Source organism: Centruroides vittatus, unplaced genomic scaffold, assembly GCF_030686945.1.
Source record: "Centruroides vittatus isolate TY-2023 unplaced genomic scaffold, ASM3068694v2 contig_663, whole genome shotgun sequence".
In the NCBI taxonomy this organism is placed as follows: domain Eukaryota; kingdom Metazoa; phylum Arthropoda; class Arachnida; order Scorpiones; family Buthidae; genus Centruroides; species Centruroides vittatus.
The window spans coordinates 396216-415782 of record NW_027122416.1 but is presented as its reverse complement, the minus strand read 5'-3'; the positions used below and the strand labels follow the sequence as shown (position 1 = coordinate 415782).

Sequence of the window (19567 nt, the reverse complement as noted above, 5' to 3'; positions counted from 1 at the left end):
AGCTAGTAAATAAAATTAAAAAGTATTTTGAATACTCTTTAGTGAAAAGAATTAACATTTCTTCCTACGTGTTCGTTCGTATCATTATTAAACTTTCTCGGTGTATTTTTACAAATGTGTAGCCTAAATCACAATAAAATAAAAAAACTGTGGATCTTAAATAAATTACGTCAGTCTGTATAAATCCTGTATTTCGGAGTGAATCGTCAGTGAAGAACATAAATAGCGAATGAAAAGTTTACACGCTTCTTCAGGAAATAAAAGAATATGACGCTTTTCGCATTGTAACTCAAACTCTTTTCATGGGTCTCACTACTGTTTTAATCAATATCTTAAAAATTTTTAAACAATTCTGAATTATTTATTTTATGATATTCTTATTCTTGCTTTTTTCCTATTATAAATAGTAGCAAAACACAAGATCTTCGTGGTGCCAACTTAAACACTTCTAATTGTATATACTGAGTGTTATTTTGCACAATAAACTGCGCATCACTCACACTTACACGAACAATAGATTATGAAATGTATTTATTTTTATAAGCAATATATTGAAATAGCTGAATTTAGATTGAATGCATATTTCTGCTGTAGATAACGTGTAAAGGGAGGACAATAGCAGGAAAGCACATTGTATGGTGTCGAACCCGTAATGGATTTTCTAAAAAAATGATCATTCGTATAGCCGAAATGTAGAAAAAAGTTAAAATAAATGTAAAAATATCCTCTGAATTAATCAAAATTATTTATATTTTTAATATATAAGTTAGATAAGTATTTAATTGTCATAGAAAACGAGTTTATGAGGTTGAGTCATCGAAATCTGGAAGAAACAATAAATATTTTATGGCTGTCAACGATAAATATCAAGTGAACTGTCAATAAAATAAAATTTAAATAAAGAACTGTAATAATAAAAACGTAATAACAGGAAAAATTTGTTTTCCTTTCGATAACGTTAGACCAATGCAGTTTTAGTGGATTTACAGTATAAACAGTTAAACAATCTATATTGTCATAAATACAAGAGAAATAAACACAACACTTGGATATGTTATTACGCTTTCGTTGTAACTGACGTCTATTATGTTCGAAATTCGTTATATCCAGGTCCATAGAATTTAGGATAAATTGTATTATTTTTGTTTATTGTGTTATTTTATGATATTTCAGTGGAATCTTTTATATGAAAACAATAAATCGTGAATTTTAAACTATGCTATACTATGCTATATTTCTAATATTTTAATAATATTATTAACAATAAAATTTTCCAAATTATTATATTATCATAATGTCGGTCGAAAATCATTTAAGTGTTGTACGATCAAAATATGAATAATTTTATGAAAATTATTCTGATATACTCACCTCTCCCCGTTATAACCTCATTTATCGTATTTCGAGTTCGAATATATCACTAGTGTTATTCTTTATTTTATTTAATAACGATATGAAAAACATTGCGTGTTGCCGCTCTATACCTCCCTTTATAGGATAAATACAGAAAGAATATTCATCTAACTTCAATTGATATCTCTGGCTGTTTAAACTTAGATGTTATTAATTATTAGTACACCTTTTCCAACAATGCACGGTAACATAACTCGTGCTAATAAGCAGTTGTGTGTACAAGAAATTACTTTTACACCATTTCGTATGCGTTATGTGTTGAGTACTACAAATAAATCGTGTTTCAAATTTATTAAATTTAAAATATATGCTCTCCACCTAAAATTAATAGTGGCTTACTCTTGTATATCTTACTTTTCCTTTAACAATCAAGTCGTGTCGGTCATTTAACACCTTTCAGGAAAAATATTTGCATTCAAAAGTGACTATCGGTGTAAACAGGAAGTTCCTATCATGTTAATCGGGTTCTCCTACAACTAATATTTCATATCTGGTGTCATCTTTATTAATCTGTCTAACTCCGTTCTCGAAATTAACGGGAGACAGGCGGACAGACAAACAACAAGGGTAATTTATGTCTACAATTTTTTCAAATTGCAGCGTAATCACAAAAATAAAAGCGTATTTGTCGCCTAACATAAAACCCCTGTTTTCATTATAAATAAATGAAACCGTGATGCAGGAAAATAACATTTTTTCATTTAGTTATTTAAACTTTAACATTTTCATTTATTTTTTATATTTAAAACTAATATTGACTCGCTTATTTAGCAGTTTGTTACATAGGAGCATTGTAATATTGTGCCTCGAATACTCTCTTTCATTTATTGTAATTAAATAAGAAAACCATCTTTTCTATTGGTCATCGAGTTGTCAATCAAGTTTCCGGAAAACACAATAAGAAACACGAGAAGAATACAGTAGAGCGTAGATAAGTGAAACGTCGGTAAGTGGAATGGCCGGAAAGTGGAACGATTTTCAGTCGGACTGTGTTGTGCTGAATCGAATGTTTTTGATACTAAATTTACTTCTAAAGTATAATTTTCATGTCTTTTATATTCTTTAATATATTTATTTTGTTTGTACAAAATGCAGAAATAATTTTTAACGATACGATAGCCTCGATGATTATTATAAAAATTTTCGTTAGGCTTAAAATCGACGAAAATTCAACACGAAGCGACACGCAACGGAGAAAAATTCAACAGGAAGCGATACGCAACGGAGAAAAATTTGAACATCGGACAGGTTAATGTATTTTTTCGTACAAAGTCGGAAACTGGAACAAATCATTAACTGGAAGGACCCCAGTCCCCAATTGGTTCCACTTATCGACGCTCTACTGTACTTTTATATCTTAAGCTAAATAATTCGACACGAATTTTTAATATAAATTTTTAATTTCATATCAAGAAAATAGTGTTTTTTTCTTCGTATTTCCTTAATAAGACCATCTACTCTTGTCCTTGTATAGTTCTCCTTACATAATACACTAGGATCGTAAAATCACTCCTCAGTAGACCACGCCCAAGTACTTTCTCCATGTGGTCACATCGTGACATAGTTTAACTGTTTCTATCTGCAATCTGCCTCTGACGTCATCAATTCGTTTCGAGAAGCTCTTCCCGTTTACCAGCCCACTGTGGAAGAACTTTACCAGCACACTGTGTAAGCAAACATTGTTCACGAACGATTTTGTAAGTAATGTATTTAAAGATTTTAAATTTGACCAATTACAGCGACTTTTCTTTATAAAATTGAAAATATAAAAATGTATTTACAAAAACTAAACCAGCACCTGATCACTCGCTGAGAGATATTTATTCTTAACACAAACGTTTTCAATCCAATCAATGGATCATCATCAGGTAAAATAGAACATTACAAAAAATAGAACAACAAGTTCAAAATACAAAAAATATAACGGCTAACCAATATGTAACTAACAGCACAATAACTTTTCGAACTATCAAAAAATTAATAAAAATGCTGCTAAAATTAAAAATAATAATATATAACAAACAAATAGTGTATACAAAATAATAATACTTCTGCCTTAATAAACAAATTAATAACACTAAATGTTAACACTGCTTAATAAGCTGTACAGAGTTTTTCATTTAACAATACATATTGATAAAGCTACTGCTCTTATTTGAAGTTAACAACTGCAAGCTTCCATGCGGAAGGAAGTCCTTCGGCATCTCTTGCGTTGATGCAATTCCCTTTAAGTTTGCTTTTATAGATTTCTAATTTTTCGGCCGTTCTTGCCAAGGACGGGGAGTGTATTTGTTTCAGTATATCCTTGGTATTCTTATTTGTTTCAATATATCCTTCAGTATATTCTGTATTTGTTTCAGTATATAATTCTTCGGCCGTCCTTGGCAAGAACGGCCGAAAAATTAGAAATCTATAAAAGCAAACTTAAAGGGAATTGCATCAACGCAAGAGATGCCGAAGGTCTTCCTTCCGCATGGAAGTTTGCAGTTGTAAACTTCAAATAAGAGCAGTAGCTTTATCAATATGTATTGTTAAATGAAAAACTCTGTACAGCTTATTAAGCAGTGTTAACATTTAGTGTTATTAATTTGTTTATTAAGGCAGAAGTATTATTATTTTGTATACACTATTTGTTTGTTATATATTATTATTTTTAATTTTAGCAGCATTTTTATTAATTTTTTGATAGTTCGAAAAGTTATTGTGCTGTTAGTTACATATTGGTTAGCCGTTATATTTTTTGTATTTTGAACTTGTTGTTCTATTTTTTGTAATGTTCTATTTTACCTGATGATGATCCATTGCTTGGATTGAAAACGTTTGTGTTAATAATAAATATCTCTCAGCGCGTGATCAGGTGCTGGTTTAGTTTTTGTATTATTTTCTGCTGAGCACGCTGTAGGTTGTTTATAAAAATGTATTTATTCATAATAGACGTCTCATTAATTTGTAAATTATAATTTTAATGAAAAATAAGCACAAAATATGCATTTATACATATTTTCATTTTTTACTTTACATACACTCATCTGATCATTTTATTTTGTAGTCGAATGACGAAACACTTCGACCAAAACAATCGCATTTATCGTTTACACATTTTCCATGTAATATGCATTTACCTTTGCACTTCAAACATAGAGTTTCCACCTTTGAGAAAGTAGCTGAAGAAAACATTATAAAATTTCAATGAAAATGGAAAACTTATGTATATTGCATTAAGAATATACGTAATATTTCATAAAAATTTTCTCGTGTGCTTCATGAAATGAAATGACTGATTACTTACCAATCATCACAGTTAAGACAAAAAGAATTAAAAGAAATCCAAAGGTTTTCATATTTCACGAATTCTTCCTTCCTGTAAGTGGGAGGATAATGTAAGGCACATTACACATTACTATAATCTAACTACGATTATTGTGTATTGTCAGTGGTATTGCGTATTAAATTAATTAAGTAATGCATTGAGTGAGGAAAAAGTCACTTAACATTCTTAACACTTAACTTTATTTAATTTAAAATATATGCTCTCCACCTCAAACTAATAGTAGCTTGCCCCTGTACATCATACTTTTATGCTACAGAACATAGAATGTACCTAAAGTTAATTCGCCGGTGTCAGAAACACGTTAGACCAAGGGAGAAACAGATTGATGTGTGTTACGTGCATGGCGTCACCTTTATGGTGGCCATATTGAATGCAACTGTAAATGAAAATGGTGTCATATGACACATCAGTTAGGGTCAGAATTTTACAACGATTTGATTGCTGAAAGATTTTATTGACCTACGTCGAACGGTTACAGAGTTATACACTTTGTATTCTCAATAAACTGTACTGTACATTCTATATTCTGTAGCAGGAATGTTAAGTGACGTTTTTCTTACCTGCATAAACAATAATTATAAAAACAAAAATTAGTTCTGGATTATTCAATGCTTTATATGTTTATTTTATAGACAATTATAATTTTTTTAGTGGAGGAAGAATATAATTATAATTTCATCAAATATTTTAAAAACACGAAGTAATTTTCTTCGTAGAAAGTTTGGTCTTTCGTAGACGTAGTATCATTAAAAATCTCATCGTCATTGTACACAACAGTGTACATAAAAATATTTCTTGTTGAAATTAGGAATATAGTTGAAATTAATGACAAATTAATTTTACTTTCCGTATATAAAAACACCAAACATTCAACATTTAAATATTTTGGTAATTTCTAAAGTTTCAACTAAGAAGAAAACTAAGACAAACAACGAAAATTATGTACTTACTGATTTTGTAATTCTGACAAATTCATAATGTAAAAATTCCTCAATAAGCAATATATACAGATCATGAAACAATAAACTTCACTCTTATTGGTTGGTTTAATTGTAAAATGTGTAATTACGTATCAGTTAACGAATCGGGAAGTTCCACGATAAAATAGTTTAATTATCGGTTTATTACTTTGGTAACGTTACTTTCACAAAGTTTAGTGGTGTATTAAATAATGATATTTTTAATAACATATGCTAGTAAAAATTTTTCAGTACTAAACTTTCTTTAAAATATTTTGTAATACAGGGATTCCTAAAAGGGTCGATAAAGACTCCTGGGGATCAACGAAGTTTTGAAAGGGTTGGATGAAAAAATCAGATACTTATTGTATTTTTTGAAAATTTCAGATAATAATAATAACAATGAAGTGGGAATTTTATTAACGGATTTAATAATTTACTTAATATTACGGAAAGCGCTTAAAAATAAAAATTTTAAGAAAATTTATGGAAAAGAATATTTTATGTACGAAAGTGATAAGAAGAAAAAAGTTAGTAAGTTCGTGGTCTTCTTTGACATCTCCTGCCACCCGGATTTTCTCTATATATCTTCTTGGCAGCTCTATCATCTGACATTCTCTCAACATACTCCAACCATCTGTCTGCTACTGTTTATTTCCACAACAATATCAGTATAACCATACGGTTCTACCCATTCACTGTTTATCTGCATCCTCCATTGCCCCCGTCTCACACACTTCTCCAAAATCTTTCTTAAAATTTTCCTCTTCTATTTTCTCAAGAGTTCCTCCACAGCCAGTCATTGTTTATGTTTCTGAACCATACATCACCACCGGTTTAATAACTGTACGATAAACAGCCACCTTGAATCTTCTACATAGGCTAGGACATTTAAGAACTCTAATCAGGGCCAAGTAAGCTCTATCTTCCGCTGCAATCCTTGCCTTTATCTCTTCTTTTAAGTAGTTATCACTAGTTACCAGTACTTCTAGGAACTAGAATTTCCCATCTCTGACATAGTTGACACCGTTTAGCTTGAATTATTTGTCTTCCCTCGCAGAAAGTTTCCTAGACAAAAGCAAGTACTGCGTTTTACTGTGGTTCACACGAAGTCTGAATTTCTCCGCCTCACTTTTCAATTTACCTACCTTCAGCTCTCCCAGGCTACGGGACAGCATGCCAACATCATCGGCATAAGCGAAATTTTGGCTAACATAGTTGAATAGATTGCCAGTTGGTGAATTGCCCTCCACTCCTCTTATCACTCTCTTCAGAACTACCTTAAACAGCAGTATGGCTAACACATCACTCTGCCGCAAACCTTGATTAATTTCAACTACTTTGATGAGATTTCTCTCTACTTTGATTCAACATTTCGTGCTGGTGAGAGTCATTTGCACCAATCTGATTAATTTAGATGGAAACTCCATATCTATCAAAGTGTGGTAAAAGACATCCTTTTCACACTATCGAAAGCCTGCTGAAAATCCACACAGAACTGGTGAACATCTATATTAAACTCACAGTACTTTTCCATTATCTGCTTAATAGTGAAGATGTGATCTGTCGTTGATTTTGCCTAACTCTATACCGGTAGTTACCCAGTCTTTCTTCTACTGGGAGTGAGCCTCTTCGCCATGACCTTAGTTAAGACCTCATACACGGTACTAAGTAAAGATATACCATGATAGTTTTCACATATTGCTCTTTCCCCCTTCTTATGAATTGGGCACACAATGATCAGCCTCCACTGATCCGGCATCTCTTCCTTTTCCCATACTTCCACTATCAACTGGTGAACAAGAGACATCAAAAGTTTGCCCCATACATAATTATATCTGCTGAAATATTATCACATCTTGATGCCTTATTATTTATCAGGTCCTTAGTTGCGTTAATTGCCTTAATTGAGTGAACGTAGAGCCATTATTCATTCAAAGTCCTTACGTTCCATGTAGCCACATATCATTTTTCTGGTTGCATTTCCCTTTTCTTCCCTTTTCGCTGGGTCGTTCATCATTGTTTTCAGTCCGCTATTCATGTCTTTGAGTTACATAACATATTAATTTTTCCGTTATGAGGTTGATAGCCCCATGAAGAACCCTCAACTTGGAGAACCTAAACGATTTTTATGTCCTATTTCCTAAAGATCGAACACAACGCCTTTTTTAACTTTTCTGCAAATTACGAATCCTTGTTCGATGATATCCGAAATTAGAGTTTGTAAAATCCTGTTGTAAAATGACTTGTGAAAATGGTCTGAAGTCGACAGTTTCTGTATGATGTCGATGTGTATTAATTCTACTTTTAAGTGTAAAAAGTCATTTATGACATCAGGGAAATACACAAAAATAACGAAAAATTTCGATAATGAAATACAGTATTAAATATTTCTCCAGGAACAAAATCTATGGCACACTGTTTTCCGGTTAAAAAACAAGTTTCTTGTAGGGATGTAACTCGTGTTGTTACCAACAGTTAAAATATTTCTCTAAATATTCTGAATTAATTAATTTACACTATCCAACTCTTTCGTTACTAACGGAAGAAAGTAGCCAAATTCGAGTCTGTGGCACGAATTGTTTGAGGTTCCTGAACATTCCTAATTTGTATATAGGGAATTCTGACTGACAGCCCGATTCAGAGGGGGTAAGGTGAAAGCCTACCGCTCTGAGAATTCCAGTACCGAAACCAGACGTGTCAAAAAATCTAGGATTATTTGGGAATGGTCCGTAGTTATATATATCTAGTTTCATTCCTTACCGCCCAGCCGAACTCGTAATGGATTTTCTTAAAAAGTGACTCTTCTTATAGCCCAAATGGAGATAAGAGTTAAGAGAAATTTAAATGTATTCTTTGAAATAATTAAAATTATTTATATTCTCATATATGAGTTAAATAAGTATTTAATTGTCATGATTTATGAAGTTAAGTCACCGAAATCTGGAAGAAATAATAAATATTTTATGTCTGTCATCGATAAATATCAACTAAACTGTCATAAAATAATATTTAAATAAGAAAGCGTATATAATAAAAACGTAATGACAGTAAAGATTCATTTTCCTATCGATAACTTTAGATCAATAAAGTTTCAGTAGATTTAGAGATGAGTAGTACAAATTGGTGCATATTAAAAACTATAATACTTTATAAATGTATAAAATTTATTAGATTTTATTAATTTAATTTATAAATTTCAGTAATTGCTATGTAATGCAGGGATGGCCGACATCTACAAGTGTGCGTGTGGTATGACTGGCATAATTATTTAATTATGAATAAATCGTAATCGTTTGAAAATTATTGTTTAAAGTATTTTGTGCCATTATGCATTTAATATTTAATTATCGTAGTTTCTGTTGTATTATATTATTTTATTGCGATATGAGAGTTTATTGTTCACAATCATAAAAGATTTATTGCTATATCCAGGCTTGATGCCACAAATAATTATTCGCATCAATTTTGTAATTTAATATTCATCAATGTGAACTATATTACTGTATATTAAAAACATATAATTTCGACTAAATTCGGGGATACAATTAAGAAACATTTGAAATAAATGAAAATTGTTTAAAAAATTTCCAAATTCGGAAATTAATTCAAATATATATTATTATAATTCATTTTGTTGCTTCATTTTATTAAAAAAATATTTATATTTTACTATTCTCGCTGTTAAAAATATATATCACAGTAAAATTCATAGCCACACATGAAAATATCACTCCTCCAAGATTTTTACATGGCTCAGGGAATACTGAGACGTCAAAAAATGCAAAAAATTTGGTGTTTTTTCGGCATGTACAAATGTTAGTTTATGTGTGGAGTCGGACAATTTTGCTAACCCAATTTCAAACATAATAACTTGGGTGCATTTTATGAAAATTTTTTCTTGAAATTTTCAGACAAATTGAATCATTGCTTTGGCAGATACGAATGTGATGGTTGAAATGTTTCAATAAGATTCAAATTACATTTTATTTACTCGTAGAAAGTTTTAGTTTACCAAAAAAGAAATATATTTGTTTGCAACATTTTTTCAATACATTTTTATTATAATTAATTAATATTAAAGTTAGTTTTAAATCATAATGTTTTAGTTGACAGCACCATATGATTAAAAATTGCATTGTGACGATGTCACAATAAATAATTGCTCGTTCCCTTTAATTTGTATTAATGCTAAATTTGTATTAATGCAAGATCTACGTTCTTCACTGACGACTCACTATGAAATACAGGATTTATACAGAGTGACGTAATTTATTTAAGATCGACAGTTTTTATATTTTATTATGATTTAGGCTACGCATTTGTAAAAATACACCGAGAAAGTTTAATAATGATACGAACGAACACGTAGGAAGAAATGTTAATTCTCTTCACTAAATAGTATTCAAAATAGTTTAAAATTTCGTATACTAGTACTTTTTATATATTAACAGCACTTATTATACTGGAAATTATGGATGCAGATATTTAGTCTTACAGATCAAAAATAATGTTCTTTATTTAGTCGTGTTAATATATAAAATCTACTAGTATACGAAATTTTAAATTATGACAGGAAGGACACAAAGGCATAATAATTAGTATTCAAAATACTTTTTAATTTTATTTACTAGCTGAATCAATAATCTACTTATTTCTCAAAGATATAAATAATTATATTCCAATATTGGTAATTTTACTTTTTAAAAGTTATTGCTATTAAAGTAATAAATCTATTATAACATCCCCCTGAAATAAAACGTGGATCTCTTTTATTCGTCAATTTATACGTAATATTAACACATTTTATACCAATGCAACCAATTGGATTTAAATTTCTAGCTCTATATATTGACTACAGGAAGAATTTTCATGTCATCAGAATTGGAGAATTCGCCAGTTTGTCAGCATTATACAATCGGTAAGTACAGCACGTAATTTATAATGTGATTTTAATGGTAATTTCTATTCTGCAATAACAATCGATAGTAATCCGGGCGATAACTGTTACTACTAAAGAAGAAATTTTTCAGTAATTTGAATCATATCACAATTTTTATTCGAAAAACTTCCGTTATTAAAGTCCTGTGGCAATTATAACGAATTTTCTAGAAAAGACGAAAATATCCACGAAGGAAAATCCAACATGCATTATTTCTAAATTTTAGCCGTCCAATACAAATAGTGAATGAAAGTAAACCCTCCGATCGTGAGTATTCTTAAGTTATTTTCTATTGTACTGGAAAGCGTTTAGGCATATAGAAAGTGTATAAAATTGTGTAGTGAATGAGCGACGTGTGCTAGTCGTGATCACACGACACAACTGTTCTATGAACAATTTGTATTCGCTGTAGTTCACGTATTTTACGTAAAAATAAATCACGATTTCAATGTAAGCATAACATGGATAATATAAATAGGAATTATTATATTCCTAATCTGATACGCCTCTGCCGTTGCTGTGGTAAAGCAATGGAAACTCGTTTAAGAATGTATTCTACCATTACTTTGTTGCGTAACACCATGGCTTAACCCCCGTGACAATTGCAAGCTTCCAGTAAAATAACATTGAAGTGCAAAGAAAAAGCGTATATTTATTTGATCTGTAGATCTTTTTACTGTTCGTATGTCACTTCCAATTTTAAAAACATCTTACATCGTAAGGTACAGTACGATACTATCGACGACTGTATCTTTCCTATTGTTATTTTTCTGTTACAGTAGAGAGTCGTAAACCGGCACCCTGGTAATCGGAATCGCCGGTAATCGGCACGATTTTCAGTCGGACTGTGTCGTGCTGAATCGAACGTTTTTGATACTAAATTTACTTCTAAAGTATAATTTTCATGTTTTTTATATTCTTCAATATATTTATTTTCTTTGTACAAAATAAAGAAATAATTTTTAACGATACGATAGCCTCGATTATTATTATAAAAATTTTCGTTAGGCTTAAAATCGACGAAAATTCACCACGAAGCGACACGCAACGGAGAAAAATTTGAACATCGGACAAGTTAATATATTTTTTCGGATATAATCGGAAATTGGAAAAAATCACTACTTGGAACGACCCCAGTCCCCAATTGGTTCCAGTTATCGACGCTCTACTGTACTCAAAATAGAATAAATAACTTTTTAAGTAAAACATCTACCTGTTCACATTATTACTTACTCTTACGTTTTCGTGAAATAAGGATTTTCTTTATATTTACCTGTAAGAGTCATTGCTTAAATTTTATTTGGTGGTGATTATTTCGTAGCCAAATTCTTGACTTTCGAGCAGTCGTACGTTAAACACTTTGTACGTTAAAATACACAAGGAAATTTGTATTTCTCAAAACCTATCGTTTCGTCTTTGGAGTTGGAGTTTTGTAAATGAGTTTCAATAAGTAGTTTGCACAATCAACCAGATTTCTATAAAATGAATCGAATATTCATATTCTGTTTGCTGTGATGAAATACAGGGTATTTTTTTTAAACTGACGGTACTCAGAGACATTTGTAGAGCAATCTAACAGCCGGACTGTCGCCAAATTTGGGAGAGTGACTAAGGACAACGTGAGAAAGAGATTCTGCGAAGAAAAAAGTAGTACCCAAATTCGCCGGTAGGGGTGAATTTGGCGCTGTTGCTGCGAAACAGCAAGAAATGTCAGAGCAAATGTAAACCGTGTAGCGTGGTCGATTGGTTTTAATTCTTGCAGGCGGCTTATCTTGTATGGATAGAACTTCAGAACTTTTTGCAGAACTTGCCATACCGTTGAAGGCACCATTTCCAATTGTCGTGCCACTCCCCGGGCGCTGCTACTACCAGCAACGGTCCCCTGTGAACCTTAAACGAGTGCCGTCGCGACATCACTAGCTGTCTGTGTTTCCGCCGTTTACCAGGCCGAACTGCTAACGATCCTGCCTCTTCAAATTGCTCTATCAAGTCTTTCAATGTATTAACTGATAGAGGACTTCTGCGCAAGTTGTTACGGGTTCTAAACTTAGGAAGAGCGCACTGTGCGCTCGATTGGTTAAGTTAATAAAGTTTCACAAGCAACGCACGTTGAGGTAACGAAAGATGCATATTGAACTCTGCTGACATCCGGAATGCGCTTCGGAATTTTGTCCTTGTCTTTTAAGCTCAAATTAGGTGGTGCTGCTGTCGATTACGTCATTGTGAATTTGCATTTTGAGGTGTTATATGCGCGTTATGCAAATTCTTAGCTGTTTCGCTGCAACAGCGCCAAATTCACCCCTACCGGCAAATTTTGGTACTACTTTTTTCTTCGCGGAATCTCTTTCCCATGTCGTCCTTAGTCACTCTCCCAAATTTGGCGACAGTCCGGCTGTTATATTGCTCTACAGATGTCTCAGAGTACCATCAGTTTAAAAAAAAACACCCTGTACTTCATCGTAACATACCAAAAAGGGTTGCATTCCGGAGAGATTTTTTAAATAGGAAACTGGATCCTATTTAGGTGTTAGACAAGTGAAGAATACACGAAATTCTTTAGCTGACCAATCCGACGTCATACGTAAACCCACTGCCAGTGTTCAGGTATTTTATCCATTCATCCAATGGTAAGTACGAATTTTTTGAAAAGTCCTAGGTACTGTACATACTTTAGGTACAGTATATAATACTCCATCCATGTTTATGTGTATAGGCAATTGATTAAATCACTTATTTGGATGCAACAATTTCAAATGTCGGATAAACAGCGAGATGAAAATAATTTAATTAAAAGTATTCATTGACTACTTCATGGATCAATTATTTCGCTATGAAATATCTTGCATTTCTGGTGGTGAAATTGCTTCCAGATTTCAAATATATATACTTTCGTATATTTAATTAACTTAATGTTTAACGTTACTACATTATACTATGATATAAAATAATCGAAGTGCCTTGCATACACATCTAGCACTAAATATTTGAGAATTAATTTTTGTCTTCTAATTTACATTATTTAATTAAATTTGATTCACACGCAGAACAACTTACAAAACATAAATGAACAACGAGTTGCTCAACTTTCCTTGCATCATTTAGAATTTTGGTGGCGCCATCTGTTATCATATTTTATTAAAAATTTTTTTATATTTTAACTACAGTAGAACCTCGATTATCCGGACTAATTTAGAATAAAGGTAGTACGGATAAGGATAAATCCGGATAATCGAAAAATAATACTGTACTGTATTTAAATCGTAATCAAAGTTTCAAGAAACAAACGTTCATTTTGAATTTGGACTACTACTGACTAGCACTAACACTGCCTATTGTTTAAAGGCCCTCTGGTAGTGCAAGAAGACGGATTTTATAAAATAAAACGCAGTTGAAATTGTCAAATTTTTATTCATTAAAATGCAAACTATTTATCATTTTATGACGAATAAAATTTTTTCTTGGGTTCACGGCTTTTAAGTAATGCATAAACCTTCGAGGCGCGAGGCCCCTCGGACCGCGAGGCCGTAGGCGGTGGCCCACGTCGCCCACGCCTTACACCGCCCTTGGCCATAGAAATGATGTAATTTGAATATAAATTATTTATAAATATGTATGTCAAGTTATATTTTTATTACCACGCAAAATGTATTAAAAAGCTTAGGACCACTGTGGCAGGTGAGACATTGTTAGCACAAAAACAGTTATGCATTCCATCACGTACATAAACAGTGTCGCAATCGCCAAGTGCAAATCAGCAAATTTGTAAAATTTTTGTTTATTTTGAACAATTCGGATAATCGATGTTCTACTGTATTATAAAATAGCAAAAAACTTAATTATCAGAGTAGGGACGGGTTTTATAATGAAAAAGATTGTAAATGCTAATAACGAGTGAAATCGTCATTAATTCTGACCCTGATGGAGATTCACATGACTCACATTAACTGCCTTTCACTCGACCTTTAATGACGGAAATTTAATAGTATGAGTCTCTTAATAACAAACCTCTGTGCAAAATTTCAGACATTTTTGACAAAAAGCACAGGAGTTATTAAGCTTCAAAGAGAGTGAACAAAATCGCTTTCTCCCCAGATACAACACTAACATTCATACATAGAAAAATCACGGACGATTTTTTCACATTTCTCGACGTTCCAAGGTGTCTAAAGTGTAAAAATTTAAAAGTCTGGATCAGCTTTTACACGATCTCCATACTTTCCCTCTGATGTTATATGTAACAGCCGAAAACTAATAATGATCACAGATTATAGTGACATGTAAAGTGTCTTTAAAGTGGTCAAAAACACATCAGAAGATCCCCGAAATTACAATAATTATTCTTTCTTTCGTAAAGTCGGTATAATATCTAGCAAATTAAAAATTTCGCATTTAATATACATTATTTAATACTAAATTATCTCATAATTTTGAAGTTTAGACTATTCACAAAAAATAATAAAATATTTTTGAGTCCATCATTAGTCCTTTAATCCGACCACAGAAATAACAGCAATAATGGTTAGAAGAACGAGCTTCTTTAAAAACAAGTAAACGTAGGTAGAAAATTCACAAGGTTAAAACCGATTTAGTGTCAGCCTTTTATTGGAGGATCTGACACCTTTCTATTAAAACCACAAAAAATTCTTTTCATACATACTGTCATTATCCCATTTTAACTGCTTCTAGCCCTCTGCTGAATAGTCTAAACTTCAAAATTATGAAGAAAATATCCTGAGTCAACGTGAGAATTGTAAATTATCTCACTTGTAGGAAGAAGGAATTTGTGAAAGATGAAGATATTTGGATTCGTTCTAGTTCTTCTTCTCTTGAGTGTGATGATTGGTAAGTGTTCAGTTATCTCGTTTAACAAACCACGTATAAAAGATTTTTCATACGAAATGCATATATTAGACAATTAAATTGAAATTTTGTAACTATTACTTTAGCAACTTTCTCGATGGTGGAAGCATATGGATGTGAAGGCTGCAAAGGTAAATGCAACACACGTGGGAAATGCATAAACGGTATATGCAAATGTTACAGTCGCTTCGATCGGTAGAAATCGCTTCGATTTCTTCCACGACTACGAAGAATAAAGATCGAATGTACGAAAATTTGAATATTAAAATATGTTTAATTGCATATTCTAAGTTTACTTTCTCATTACGATTTAATTCACAAATTCGGAAGATTTAAATTATACTTTTATGTTTAAAATTTTATATATAAAAATCGGTATAATCAGTAAAGTAAAAAATATTTTTACACATTTTTCATTAAATAGTCAAAATGTATTCGTTTCGTTCGTAATGTGCAATAAGAAAATACGATAACACTGAAACCAAATTATTTTGATTATAAAAGAAAATAAAAGAAAACCTAAAATTATATTTATTTTAAATTTTTATAAAGGAAGTTAATCAGATTCGAGTGTTTAGTTAAGTATACTGGGTATTTTCCGCGGCGTAAATTTTTTTGTTTTAGCTCTACACAGAAAAACACACACACACACAAATGTGGAGATATTCTTCTGACGGTCTGTCTGAAGGAGATTAGGATAAAGGAAAATTTTGACCTTAAGTAGTTCATCCCGTAATAGATTTTCCATTTTCAGGTTTCGTCACGTCATTGGTCTATACTTCCAAAAAGAAACCGCACGATCATGTTTAATGATCGTGCGGTTGCTTTGAACTTTGATCGCAGACACAACACTTTCCGATTTATGAAGATATCCGCTCAATAAGAACACGTATCAAAAATTTTTCATTTTATTTTTCTGGTAGCGTGATTGAGAAGAAAAAACACTGTTTAGATACAAGTAGAAACAACATATTATTACGTATATTTGTATTATTCTTTCCATAAATACTGTAATTATTTTTTTTTTTGTAGAATTCTACTTGTCAAATTCTGAAAATTAAAGTTTAAAGTAATTTTTACACAATAATACAGTTTTGAAGTAAATGGAAGATTATTCATTTGCATTCTTAACTGTCCATCTTCGACCATGTATTTACTGAGTAATGGTCCGAAAAGTAATGTCTATTCGATGATGAAAAATTGTATTTAAATTTTCTTCGTTAATTTATTTATTTTTTCATGAAGAATAAAGGCATATTAACAAAATTAAACGTTTTCGTGTATCCTAATGTTTATTTAACCGTAATTCTTTTGATTATATAAAACTTACTTTGTAAAAAAAAGTTCTTGTCAATAAAAAATTCTTTAGTTTCATTTTTATTTTGAATGGAGTTAAAAGCGACAACTCTTGTTGTTAACCTGAGCTATTCAATATGACTTACGTCTGGGTAAAATCGGCGATTATCGAAAAATATTTTGCTATTTTTACTTCGAAAATTTCGCTTAAAATTACATTTTACATTAAATTTATCAATTTATCTTGTATATTATTACTTAGATCAGTCACAGACCATTTATCGGACTCGCGTTGAACTGTCCTAATATGTTCTTTCATTAACGGATCAAATTCTACCAAGTTTAGGAAGTCTCCGTTATTCGGCTGAAACAAATGTTCCGTTGTTTCACGAAAAGCTAAGCATTGTGAGGCCAATAGTCTAATTATTAATATAATTCATTTTAGAACTCTGAATTTCCTACTGAATTTTCATATCCATAACTCGATATTCAGTGTCAATATATATATTTTTTTCTTTAATCGAATGTCCAGTTCTTTCCATGCCCTAAAAGCAATTCTCTGATTCTTTAATTTGACGTGTTTCAGATGCAGAAAGCATTCCATAATGCAGGATCAGAAAGAATTACGTTTAATATCTGCTGGTTGCCACTGCTACTGCTACCCGGACGTTCATAAACTTCTATTGTTGTTATTTTTTGGCACTCTTTAACAACTTCTGGAAGTGATTGGGGCGACACTGAGTTTTTATTTGCCAAATCCAAAGCAGTAGCTGTTGATGTGGATGTGGATGGCTCATATAAACAGCGCTTTCTTTTACTAAGAATCGCAAGGCGGTACTACCAGATGCAAGAAAATAAAACTTGATGTTTTTCAAAAAATTACAAATAGGACATAATTCCGTATACTGTATACAGTGTTATTATCCAGATGATGGTCTAAACTAAATTCATAGGCCATTGATAGTTTGGGGGTCGTCTTATAGGACGGATATATGCAAAAACTATAAAACTTCGATAAAAAATTTACACCTCGTTTTATCTGAAGGTCGCCTGATCTGCCGAGATATACGGTAACTACTGTTGCTGTAACAAACAATAATTCGGTTACCCGCTCTAGTTTTTAAACATAAAAACTGAATTACGTATAAATGCAAAAATATTATACTGATACAGATATGTTATATATCTGATTTACTGATTAAAACACAGGACAGCCACTTGCCACTTCTCGAGAGAAACTAACATTAAAATGAAATATTGTCAATAATTGTAAGCGCAAAGCAGAACTGTCAACACGTAACACGTGCAATTGTCTTTTGTTATAATTGCCGCCTTAACATTTAGCAGCGGAATGTTTCGATGAAAAATACACAAAAATATTTTAAAATTTATCATTTGAAACGAGTTTTCTGTATGAAATTTTAAATATATAAAAGTGGTTTAATTCATAGTTATCATTTTATGAAAATGTAGGTTTAATCTTAAAAAGGAAACATGAACTATGCATTTAAACACATTTAATTTTTAATTTCCCGTACATTTGTATTACCATTATTGTTTTCTGATCATTATTTTTCGAAGTCCTCTGAAAAATCACTTCGACCCGGGCATACACATTTACCCTTTACGCATATTCTAATAAAGTAGCACAACTGATTCCCACCGTAGCAATTACAGCTTCCACCATCAAAAAAGTTGCTGAAAAAAAACGTTAAAAATTTATGTATGTTATATAAACAGTATTTTATGAAATATTTTATACAGCGTTAAACGGGATTACGGATCACCTACCAATCATCACATTCAAGACAAAAAGAACCAAAAGAAATCCAAAAGTCTTCATTATTCAGAAATTCTTCCTTCCTAAAGTGAGTAGTGTTAAATTATGTATGTTAAACGCACTGTTCTCGAAATTTTTAATTCGCGAGATATTGTTTGGTCCTTACAGTGTAATCAATAATTACAATAATGTCGAGGATCTTTTGACGTGTTTCTTGACCACTTTGAAGGCACCTTACACGCCACTATGGCATACTGTAGTCATTCTGTGTGGCGTGTGGCGTGCAAATAAGCTGTGTAGCGTGCAAATAATATCTAATTATATAACGTGAATTAAAAAAAAATAAATTAAAATTCAAATATTTTGCGCTGAATGTGTATCTGTAAGACACTCCGATAAATTTATATGATGGTATAGTGTAGAAAGGTTAAACGGTAAATTAATTAATCATTTAAAAGTAGATATATTTAAAATCTGAAAGTAATTTCACCACCAGAAATGCGAAACAGTAATCCTGAAGTAGAGACGGTTTAATTTATCTTGAATTGTTTTTATTTCTCTTCCTGTAACTACTTGCAAAACATTCTGCGATTCAGTATGTATGCAATGTATATTCATTAATCGTATATATGCTTAAACGTCAATTTCATGTACACATAAACGTGGGTTTACGTTAATATTTACCGAAAATAGTTGAATTTCAAAATAAGATGTTTGTTACTCGTCTCGATATTCTTGTATCTAACACTAATTTCTAGATTAACAAAGGACGGGCTGACAGGCTGACGACAATTCGAATGTATAGGTCTGCAATAATAATAATAATTTTAACAAATAGTTGTTTTACTACTAAAAATGTAATTATTTGTTCTGCAGAGAAACACTAGTACGTTTGCAGTTTCTAAAGTCAAAACAGAGAATGTGTTTTTTCCAATCAAATTGAAAAATCTTAACCAATAGAAAGATAATTTGTTGTCAGAGCGTAC

General features: G+C 31.5%; 2 long non-coding RNA genes across 2 annotated transcripts; one reads left to right on the top strand and one right to left on the bottom strand.

Annotated features, from left to right (window-relative positions):
• Positions 1 to 4355: 4355 nt before the first annotated feature.
• Positions 4356 to 5300, bottom strand: LOC136980069 (uncharacterized). Its single transcript, XR_010881492.1, has 3 exons — positions 5208 to 5300; positions 4703 to 5120; positions 4356 to 4577 (listed from the first exon to the last, which is right to left on the bottom strand). It is a non-coding gene; the product is annotated as an uncharacterized lncRNA (long non-coding RNA).
• Positions 5301 to 10551: 5251 nt separating this feature from the next.
• Positions 10552 to 15486, top strand: LOC136980077 (uncharacterized). Its single transcript, XR_010881494.1, has 3 exons — positions 10552 to 10624; positions 10816 to 10912; positions 15332 to 15486. It is a non-coding gene; the product is annotated as an uncharacterized lncRNA (long non-coding RNA).
• The last annotated feature ends 4081 nt before the right edge of the window (positions 15487 to 19567 follow it).